Source organism: Sapajus apella, unplaced genomic scaffold (genome assembly GCF_009761245.1).
Source record: "Sapajus apella isolate SASKATOON/1434 unplaced genomic scaffold, GSC_monkey_1.0 scaffold153, whole genome shotgun sequence".
NCBI lineage: Eukaryota > Metazoa > Chordata > Mammalia > Primates > Cebidae > Sapajus > Sapajus apella.
Window position 1 is genome coordinate 1,556,339 of NW_022437093.1, and position 10,797 is coordinate 1,567,135.

The 10,797-nt window shown below is 34.6% G+C and overlaps 1 long non-coding RNA gene across 1 annotated transcript; it reads right to left on the reverse strand.

Annotated features, from left to right (window-relative positions):
- Positions 1-266: 266 nt before the first annotated feature.
- Positions 267-5,800, reverse strand: LOC116541655. Its single transcript, XR_004264886.1, has 5 exons — positions 5,499-5,800; positions 4,574-4,627; positions 3,952-4,056; positions 1,208-1,261; positions 267-522 (listed from the first exon to the last, which is right to left on the reverse strand). It is a non-coding gene; the product is annotated as an uncharacterized LOC116541655 (long non-coding RNA).
- Between the last annotated feature and the right edge of the window lie 4,997 nt (positions 5,801-10,797).

Sequence of the window (10,797 nt, forward strand, 5' to 3'; positions counted from 1 at the left end):
GGTTAATCTTTTTCTTTTCTTTTTTTTTTTTTTTTTGTGACAGGGTCTCACGCCATCATGCAGGCTGGAGTGCAGTGGTGTGATCTTGGCTCACTGCAACCTTTGCCTCTGGGATTCAAGCAATTTTCCTGCTTCAGCCTCCTGAGTAGCTAGGATTACAGGAGTGTGCCACTACGCCTGGCTAATTTCACCATGTTGAGTTTTATCATGTTGGCCAGGTTGGTCTCAAACTCCTGACTTCAGGTGATCTTCCCAATTTGGCCTTCCAAAGTGCTGGGATTACAGGTGTGAACCACCATGCCCAGCCTCTTTTTGTCTTTTTATAGGAAATCAGAGGGGCCTATTTTTATGATATTCTCACATTGAAGTCCCCAATAGCACAAAGATAAATATCATAGTAGTGCATAAAATACCTACCAGTAATTGGCAAGATTTTCATCAGGTTCCAGAGCTCCCTATTTGTGAGCTCTATCCCCATGTCTCCCAGTACTTTTTTTATGTCCTTGGCTTGAATTTTTCCTCCTTTTAAAAGACGGGAATGTGAGACAGGTGAGAAATGCCTACTGACTCAAAATGATGAAAAGTGTTTATGTTTGTATAGTATTATCTATAGCTTTCAGATGAAGAGCACAGGAAATGGAAGTTAGTTCTTTAAATCTAAATAAGATCCTTATTTATAACGCTCTTAATGACTTAGAGAACTGAACCCAGCTCATAGTAAAGGGTTGTACAAGTTACTCAGTGATCTAAATATGTATAAGCTGTTACCTAATATGAATCATATGAATCTGGTAAAATCTGTGTTACTTTTGCTTTGCTTGAATTACGAGATAGATTAGTTTCACTGACTACATTATTTGTATACCTGTCAAAGTTTTACCTTAATGTTTACTGTGTTACTGTGGGGCTAAGTAAGTGTTTTGAATGAATGAACACATGTGTTGCCTATTTAATCACAGTGAAATGAATCACAAAATAAAAATGAGGTTTCAGAGTATAAGACTTGTTAGAGAGGTGCAGCACCACAAAGTTGATGCTAAAACATAAATAATCCAGTGGAATCTTCATCATTAAACCCAAACTTTAACAATTAAAAAAGAAGTTAATAAGTCAATGATAGAATAAGAAAATACAATTTTAAATATGTATATGAAAGTGAAATATTTTCATTTTAGTTTTATATCTTTTCACAAAATGTCTTGCTCACCTGTGAATTTATTTACTTCTTTTAGTAGTTTATGCAGATCAGTCATCCCGGAAGCTAAAAAATAATAAATACAAACAGACATAATTGTGTGCTGATTCGAAAAGATTGTCAGAGCAAAGGAATCATTTTCTTTATGATTCGTTTTGAATTATAGCCTAATAACATACATAGATAAGCATAAAATAGGGAAAATTACTCTACAAAAATGTTAACTATTAATTTCATCAATGATTCTCCCCTTCTCTCTTTTAAGATCTCAACCTTTACACATCGTGGAACATCTTCCCTCCTGGGGCATGGTCTCTTTACACTATCTACTACCAAGTCCTAACAACAAGAGGAAAACATTTCCATTTGGAACCTTAAGATATTTCCCCATTGAACATACCAACATTCCACTTTTGTACTTATTTTTTAGTAGATATGTTCATTATATCCTCAAAGATACATTCATTACATACTCAAAATAAAAATAAATCAAAGTGCTTTTAAATAGAGAATGTTTCTACTTATTCTATATCCCATCCAGACATCCTAACCCAGCATACTAGCATAAGACTTTACACATAGCAGTATTAAATACTTCAAAATTAAATGGTGGATTGGAACATATTACAATGGCACAAGTAACTCTCAAATCAGCATATTTTCTCTAAGTTGCAGATGCAGTCTATTTCAGGGTAAGAAGAAAACTAGAAACTATGCACACTATTGGTGTTTTGGTATTTTCTTGCCGTAAAAGGTTGTTTTTATTTTTTATTTTTTTCCAGACAGAGTCTCACTCTGTCACCCAGGCTAGAGTGCAATGGTGCAATCTTGACTTACTGCAACCTCCACCTCCCTGGCTCAAGCAATTCTCGTGCCTTAACCACCCAAGTAGCTGGGATTTTAGGCGTACACCACAAGTTGACCCGACTAATTTTTGTATTTTTAGCAGAGATGGAGTTTTGCCATATTGACCAGGCTAGTCTTGATCTCCTGGGATGATCCGCCTGCTTCGACCTTTCAAAGTGGTGGGATCACAGGCATGAGCTACCCAGCTTGGCCAAAAGGTTATGTTATTTATTAGTATGCAATCCCATCCTTCCTTGGGGGTAGTTTCCATAACACATTTTCCATACATTTAGTTAGCAGATTTGCATGTTGGGGACTCTAATTATATACAGAACAATGTATTACATAAAACTCCTATGGAGCACAGAAATAAAACAATATGAAAAATAGTGAAGAGAAGTTTAGGACCATGGAGGATACAGCAATAAGGTTTACCTTACATTTAATCAGAGTTACAGAAGAAACAAACCTATGGATTAAAGACAATATTGGAAGAGATGATAACTAATAATTTTTCAGATCTGATAAAAGATTCCAATTGTCAGACTCAAAAAGCCCAGTGAATCCCATGGAGAATAAATGAAAACAAATACATTCCAATCTTCCATAGTGAAACTTCAAACCAAAGACAAATGTCTTAAAAGCAGCAGCAGCAGCAGCAGCAGTAACAACAACAATAACAACAAAAAGATTACTTTCTAAGGAAAAATAAATAGATTCACAGTTGACTTTTCATCACTTCTCATCAGCAACATTAGAAGGCAGAAGATAGTGAAATGATATCTAAAATGTGCTAAAAGAAAATAACTGTCTACCTAGACTGCTACATCCAGAGAAAATATCTGTCAAAAAGTAGAGCAAAACAAAGATATTTTCAGACCAAAAAGAAAAAAGGAGTATTTGTCACTAGCAGATCCTAAATAAAGGATATTATGTTAGTGATCCCAAAGGGAAGGCTTGAAGTACAAGAAAAAATGAAGAGCAAAAAATAGGTAAACATTTGGGTAAATCTGAATAGATGCTGACTTGGTAAAATACTATTACTTACATAGTTTTGCTGAATTAAAAGAAAACAAGATAGCATGAATGACATAAAAACAACATTAATATGGGGAAGGGGAAAAATAGAGTTAAAATGTTCTCAGGTCCAGAAGAAAATGAATTTGGGGATGTAGTAACCTGCAAATTTATATGATTTTCTTTATCAAGGTCAGCAATAGAAGTGAAGATCTGAATGACTGGGTTGATCAAAATTTGTTTAATAGAGCAGGAATGACAGAGAGAGTAGTTTGACAACCAAAGAAGTTAGAAAATAGTTTATATATTGAAAGGGGATGGAGAAATCCAGGAACTGGCATTTTTGATGAAGATGAGGTATATTTCTTGGGAATAAGAGAACTGGAAGGTTAAAAAAGAAGCTAAAATATTGCTTGTTACGATTTCTAAAGTAGAGGAGATGAGACCAAAGAAGGAATAATGTGAGCCAATGCCAAAACACAGGAAGAATGGATCATGAAGTTGGTATATCACAAAGGTATAGAGAAATGTATAGCTGGATGATAGGACCTTCAAATGTTATTATACTATATACTAACAAAAATAAAAAAATAAAAAGTTACTAAAATTATGTACTTAATCTGAAATTAATGACCACTTCTCTTTGGTTAATAAGCTATCTAGCAACTCTCAAGTACAGACTTATTTATAACTCACTCTAACACATATACCATGTACCCTGAAATTAATAAAAATGCACCAAATCAAAATGTGTTCTTATATTAGGACTGAGTTCTTCTCTAAGTTATAAAAAGCCATATTAGCACCCAAACAGATCTAGCCTTAGGAATTCTCATACATAAGCCTATAAATAAAATTTCCTCAAAAGGTCTAATATTGTCTATGTTGCTCACCATCAACTGGTAGGTTTTGTGACAAATCTTTAAGTTCCTTATCTGGAACCATGATTTTCATGTTTTCCAAAATGTTTTCCAGGTTACTAACATCAACCTTTCCACCTAAGGAAAGAATCAAGAATACGAGGGAAATCACAAGAAAATTTCAGTTAATCCCCATGTACTGTGGCTATCAGCAAAAATATCAATGACCCAAATGTTTAAGTGCATAAAGGTGGACAAGATGGGATTAGAATTGTAGCCTCTTGGCTGATCTTGAAAATCCTACAAATTACAGATTGATTTTCCAATGAATTACAATTGTGGAGACAAAGTGAAAACATCTTTCTGGTAGGAAGGGCCTAAATGCTCAGTTTAGTTCTTTCAGTTACTGAAATGCCCTGAACAACTGCCAATAGTTCACTTCACATTTTCTATGTAGAACCAGATTTAAATCTGCTTTTCAACTAAACTGGGCAAAAGCCAAACTTGGCAGCAAAATGAAAGATGATTTGGAAAATGCAGCTATATTTAGAAACAGCAGAATAAATACAGAGTTTATTATTATAAGAGATGGTGAGACCTGTAAGAGAATAACCAGGCAAATTTGAGGCAGGAGGATTCTCTTCATGCTTCTTACCTTTGAATGATTTCACACCATCTAGCAATCTATTTTCAGATATAGTTCCATCATCTACAGGAAAAGGCAAGATTCACAGCACAGACAAAGTGATACAGAGATTTAGAAAACTGGTACAAAATATCATTTCATAAAAATATTTCTAAATGATTTGCTTTAGGAATAATTTTGATTTTTGCCATCCCATGAGTTTGGAATCACAGAATGGAGAAAACTCTCAGAGTGCTATTAAGGGGCCATGGAGGATACAGCAATAAGGTTTATCTTACATTTAATCAGAGTTACAGAAGAAACAAACCTATGGAATAAAGACAATATTGGAAAAGATGATGGCTAATAATTTTTGTGAATCTGTTTATTTTTCCTTAGAGAGTAATATTTTTGTTGTTGTTGTTGTTGCTGCTGCTTTTAAGACATTGTGTTTGGTTTGAAGTTTCACTATGGAAGATTGGAATGTATTAAGTATATTAATGACTTAATTAAAGTAATTATTTAATCATTTAATAGTGGTAAACAGCTTTAAAGGAATATGAACGTGTCTTTTACTTTTCTTCTATAATTATTCCTTCTTTCTTCTACTTTCCTATTCCTTTCACTTTCCCATTTTTCCTCACATTTCTCAGCTCAACTATTAGTTGTCAGGGTGGAACCAAAAATAACAAAAATTTTTATATCCAATGGCAAGATTTCAAGAAAATAGAGTTGGTGACTCTCAAAGAAATAATTATATTTTCCAAAGGAAGAACAAGTTCATGCTAAAATTTCTTCATCATTTTGCTTTTTTAAACTAGAATATCTAATAGGTATAGGTTTTTGTTTTGTTTTGTTTTTTGTTCGGTGTGTGTGTCTTTTGCAGTTGCTAGGTTGTCTTAAGTACATAGGGCTAAACTTCTTCAAAAGGTCCATTAGTATTTGAAGTGCTCACCATCAATTTGCAGATTTTGTACCAGTTCCAAGTATTCTTTAGGTGTGAATTCTATTCCAAGGCCTTCAAGAATATTTCTCAGATTTTTCGCATTAAGTTTTTCTCCTTCAAAAAATAGAAATGACAAGTTTAGTTGTTAATATTAAGAATTATCTATGTATTCAACAATATGAAAGAAAATTGTCTTTGTTTATACATTACCATCTCTAACAGCTGATAAAAAACAAAGGCATACCAAGACCTACTGTGTGGAATAACTGTTAAAACTCATAAATGAATTCATTAAAGTTGCATGATACAAAATCAACATATAAAAATTAGTAGTGGGTTGGGTGTGGTGGCTCATGCCTATAATCCCAGCACTTTGGAAGGCTGAGGCAGGAGGATTCCCTGAGCCCAGGAATTTGAGATCAACACAGGGAGCCTGGGAAACACAGGGAGACCACATCTCTACACAAAATAAAAAAAAAAAAAATTAGCTGGGTGTGGTGGTGTGTACAAGCACTCAGCTACTTGGGAGGCTGAGACAGGAAGATCACTTGAGACTGGGAGGTAGGATGCAGTGAACTGCGATTGTACCACTATGCTCCAGCCTGGATGACAGAGTGAGACCCTGTCTCAAAAAAGAAAAAATTAGTAGTGTTTCTATATCCCAGCTTTGAACTATCTAAAAAAGAGAAAGAAAATAATCCCATTTACAATAACATCAAAAATTTTAAAAATGGGAATAAATTTAACCAAGGATTTGAAAGATCTGTACACTGAAAGCTATAAAACATTGATGAAATAAACTGAAGAAGACACAAATACACGCAAAGACATTCTATGTTCATGGATTGGAAGAATCAATACTGTTAAAATGTTTATACTATTCAAAGTGACCCATATATTCAGTGCAATCCCTATCAAAATTCCAATGTCATTTTTGACAGAAATAGACAAAACAATCCAAAATTTTATATGGAACCACAAAAGACCCCAAATAGCCAAAGCAATCTTGAACAAAAGAGAACAAAACTGGAGGCATCACACTTCCTGATTTCAAAATACATTACAAAGCTACAGCAATGAATATCGAATAGCAGTGGCATAAAAAAACATATTGGCCAGTGGAACAGGACAGAAAGCACAGAAATAAACCCATGTATTTACAGTCAATTGATTTTCAACCAAAGTACCAAGAACATACAGTCTCTTCAATAAATGGTGCTGAGGAAATTGGATATCTACGTGCAGAAGAAATAAATTAGATCCTTATCTCACCTACATATAAAAATCAACTCAAAATTGACTAAAGACTAAACAAGACCTGAAACTGTATAGCTACTAGAAGAAAACACAGGGGAAAACTCCATGACTTTGGTTTGAGCAATGATTTTTTAGATATGATCCCCAAAGTATAGGCAACAAAAGCAAAAACAGAAAAATGGGATTATATTAAATTAAAAAGCTTCTGCACAGTGAAGGGTTTCTTGATGGGAGACTTTTTATTACTGATTCAATCTCCTTGCTCTTCATTGGTCTGTCAGATTTTCTATTTTTTCATGATTCAGTCTTAGTAGAGTGTATGTTTCTAGGAATTTTTCCATTTATTCTAGGTTGTCCAAATTGTTAATACAATTGTTCATAGTAGTATCATCGTATTATCCTTTTTATTTCTGGGTATCGATTGTAATGTTTTCTCTTTCATTTCTCATTATGTTTATTTGAGCCAGCTCTCTCTTTTTCTTAGCCTAACTAATAGTTTGTCAATTTTGTTTACCTTTTCAAAAGAACAACTTTTAGTTTTGTTTGTTTTTCTAGTCTCTATTTCTGTTCTTACCTTTGTTATTTCCTTCTTTCCCTCTGCCAAGTTTGGGGTTAATTTTTTCTCCTTCTGTATTTAACCTGTCATTCATTTACTGAATCTTGGCAATTATACATATCTTACCTCTAAATGTTTTATTTTTGAGAAGTCAAGTGAAAGCACAATGAGGCATCAAACCATATACCTTGTAAGGAGCTAATATCTAAAATATATACAGAACTCAACTCAATAGCAAGAAAACAACCTAATTAAAAAATGATAAAGGCCCTGAAAAGATATTCAAAAGAAGACATATGAATGTCAACAGATATTTGAAAAAATACTCAACATCTCTAATAATCAGGAAAATGCAAATTAAAACCCCAGGGAGATATCCCATTACATCTTTTTTTTAATGTAAAACATGACCACATTTAATGTTTACATAGCCATTATATATGTATTATATTTAAGTCTTTATAATACACATTTGAAGAAGATAAAACAAAATATAAAATAAATGATTTCAGCATTCAACTCAATAAGCAAAGATTGAACAACAAAATGAACCAAAGGAAACTAGAAAGAGGGAATGAATTAATGAAAGTAGAAGCAGAAACTGATGAAACAGAAAAAAAGAGGTTGATAAATTAAACCAAAAGATAATTCTTGACAAGACCAATAAAATCAAGAAAACTCCCAGAAATATTATTTTTAAAAAAGAAAGAGAACATAAACAACATAAGGAATGAAAAAGGAACTATAACTACAAAAGACACAGAACAGTTTAACAAAATCACAAGAGACTCTTATGTAACTTGATACCAATACATTATCAAACCTAGGGATAGTAAATAGCTTTCTATTAAAATACAGACCAGAATATAGACAAAAAATATACCAATATTTACTGAAGAAGAGGTAGAAAAATCTGAATCAACTGATGATCATAGACAATATTGATAAAGTTATTTAGTACTCTCCCTAAATGCACCAGAACCCCCAAAACATTAAAAGCTTCTAAACTCATGGCTGATTTTATCCTTACATCCAAAGCAGGAAAAGATACAAAAGAACACACATGACATGTACACACAAGAGAATTAGACATGAAACGTGTGTGTGATATTGATTGGATTTCATTGCCTTGATTCTCTCTATGGAAGCTTGGGCAGGTGGAGGGAAGTTTTGTCTTTGTTCCTTCACCCTCCCTCTACTCATCTCTAGAATCTCATGTCCACACGCAGCTCACCGAGATCACTTTGCGTATAGTCCCATGGCAGTTCCACTGCACCCAAGTAGTATCTTCTGGTGGCACTTCATTTTGTGGATGTTGAAACTTAAGCACGGAGAGGTTAGGCAACTTCTGCATGGCCACAAAACTTGTTAGTGGTAGCATTCGAATCCATGTACTCTGGCTCCAGAAGTCATGCTCCTAACCACTATGCTATACTTCTGTAACTGGGTCGTGGGATGGGATGGGCTGGGGCTCAGCTCCTCCCCCACATTTGATGTGCCCAAGGTTCTTGGGCTTCCTCGCCCCAGGAATGGGGAAGAGGCCATGGTGGCACAATGAGCTTACCGGTTAAGTAAGTATTGGATCCAAAGAGTTTTGCAGAGAGCGATTTATTAGGCAGAGATAGAAAGAGAGAGAAGCAGAGCGAGCTCCCACATTGCTGTGGGGGGGGGGGATCCCAGAGAGGGAAATCCCTCCTTACACCTCTTAGAATAGCTGTTATCAAAAAGACAAAAGATGTCCAGGATGTGAAGAACAGGAAACACTTGTACACTGCTGGTGGGAACATAGATTTTTAAAAAGGAAAACAGCATGGAGGTTCCTCAAAAGGGTAAAAACTGAATTACCACATGATCCAGCAATCCCACTTCTGAGTATATATACAAAAGAAATGAAATAAAAGTGTTGAAGAAATACCTACACTCCTATATTTATTGCAACATTATGCATAATAACCAAGACATGGAATCAACTACAGTGTGCATCAATGCATGAAGGGATAAAGACAATGTAGTATATATGCACAAAGGAATAGCGGGCCACCTTTAAAAAGAAGGAAATCCTGTCATTTGCAACAACGTGGATGAACCTGGAGGACATTATGTTAAATGAAATAAGCCAGGCAAAGAAAAACAAGCACTACCTGGTCTCATTATATATGGAATCTAAAAAAGTTGAACTCATAGAAGCAAAGAGTAGAATGGCAGTTACCAGAGGCTAGAGTCAGGGGTATGCTGGTCAAAAGGTACAGGTTTCAGTTAGACAAGAGAAATACATTTTAGTGAACTCTTGTACTGCATAGTGAGCATAGTTAATAAAAATGTGTATTTCAAACTTGCTAGGGATAAAAGAAATTATCAACAGAGTAAACAACCTACAAAATGGGAGAACATTTTTGCAAACTGCATCTGACAAAGGTCTAATATCCAGCATCTACAAGGAACTTAAACAAATTTACAAGAAAAAAACAAAACAAAACAAAACAAAACAAAAAACCCATTAAAAAATGGACAAAGGACATGAACAGGTACTTATCAAAAGAAGGCATACATGTGGCCAACAAGCATATGAAAAAAAGCTCAACATCTGATCATTAGAGAAATGCAAATCAAAACCACAATTAGATATCATCTCATACCAGTCAGAATGGCTTTATTAAAAAGTCAAAAAATAATACATGCTGGTGAGGTTGTGGAGAAAAAGGAACGCTTACACACTGTTGGTGGGAATGTAAATTAGTACAACCATTGTGGAAGACAATGTGGTGATTCCTCAAAGACCCAAAGTCAGAACTACTATCTGACCCAGTAATCCCATTATTGGGCATATATCCCAAAGGAATATAAATCATTCTGTTATAAAGATACATGCACATGTAGGTTCATTGCAGCACTATTCACAATAGCAAAGACATAGAAACAACCCAAATGTCCATCAGTGATAGACTGGATAAAAATAATCTGGTACCTATACGCCATGGAATACTATTCAGCCATAAAAAAGAATAAGATTATGTCCTTTGCAGGGACGTGGATGGAGCTGGAGGCCATTATCTTTAGCAAACTAATGCAGGAGCAGAAAATGAAATACCACATATTCTCACTTACCAGTGGGAGCTGAGTGATGAGAACATAGGGACATATAGAGGGAACAACACACACTTGGGCCTAATAAAGGGGGGAGAAGATCAGGAAAAATAACTAATGGATATTAGGCTTAATACCTGAGTGATGACATTAGTGGTAAAACAAACTCCAATGACACACATTTACCTATGTAACAAACCTGTACAACCTACACATGAACCTCTGAACTTAAAAGTTAAAAAAATTGCTAAGGGTAGATTTTGAATATTCTCACCATAAAAATGATAAGTAGGTGAGGTAATGACCTCACCTACTTGATTAGCTTGATATAATAATTCCACAATGTATACATATATTAAAATGTCACATTGTACCGTATACCTCCCTTCCTCCCTCCTCTCCCTCACCCTC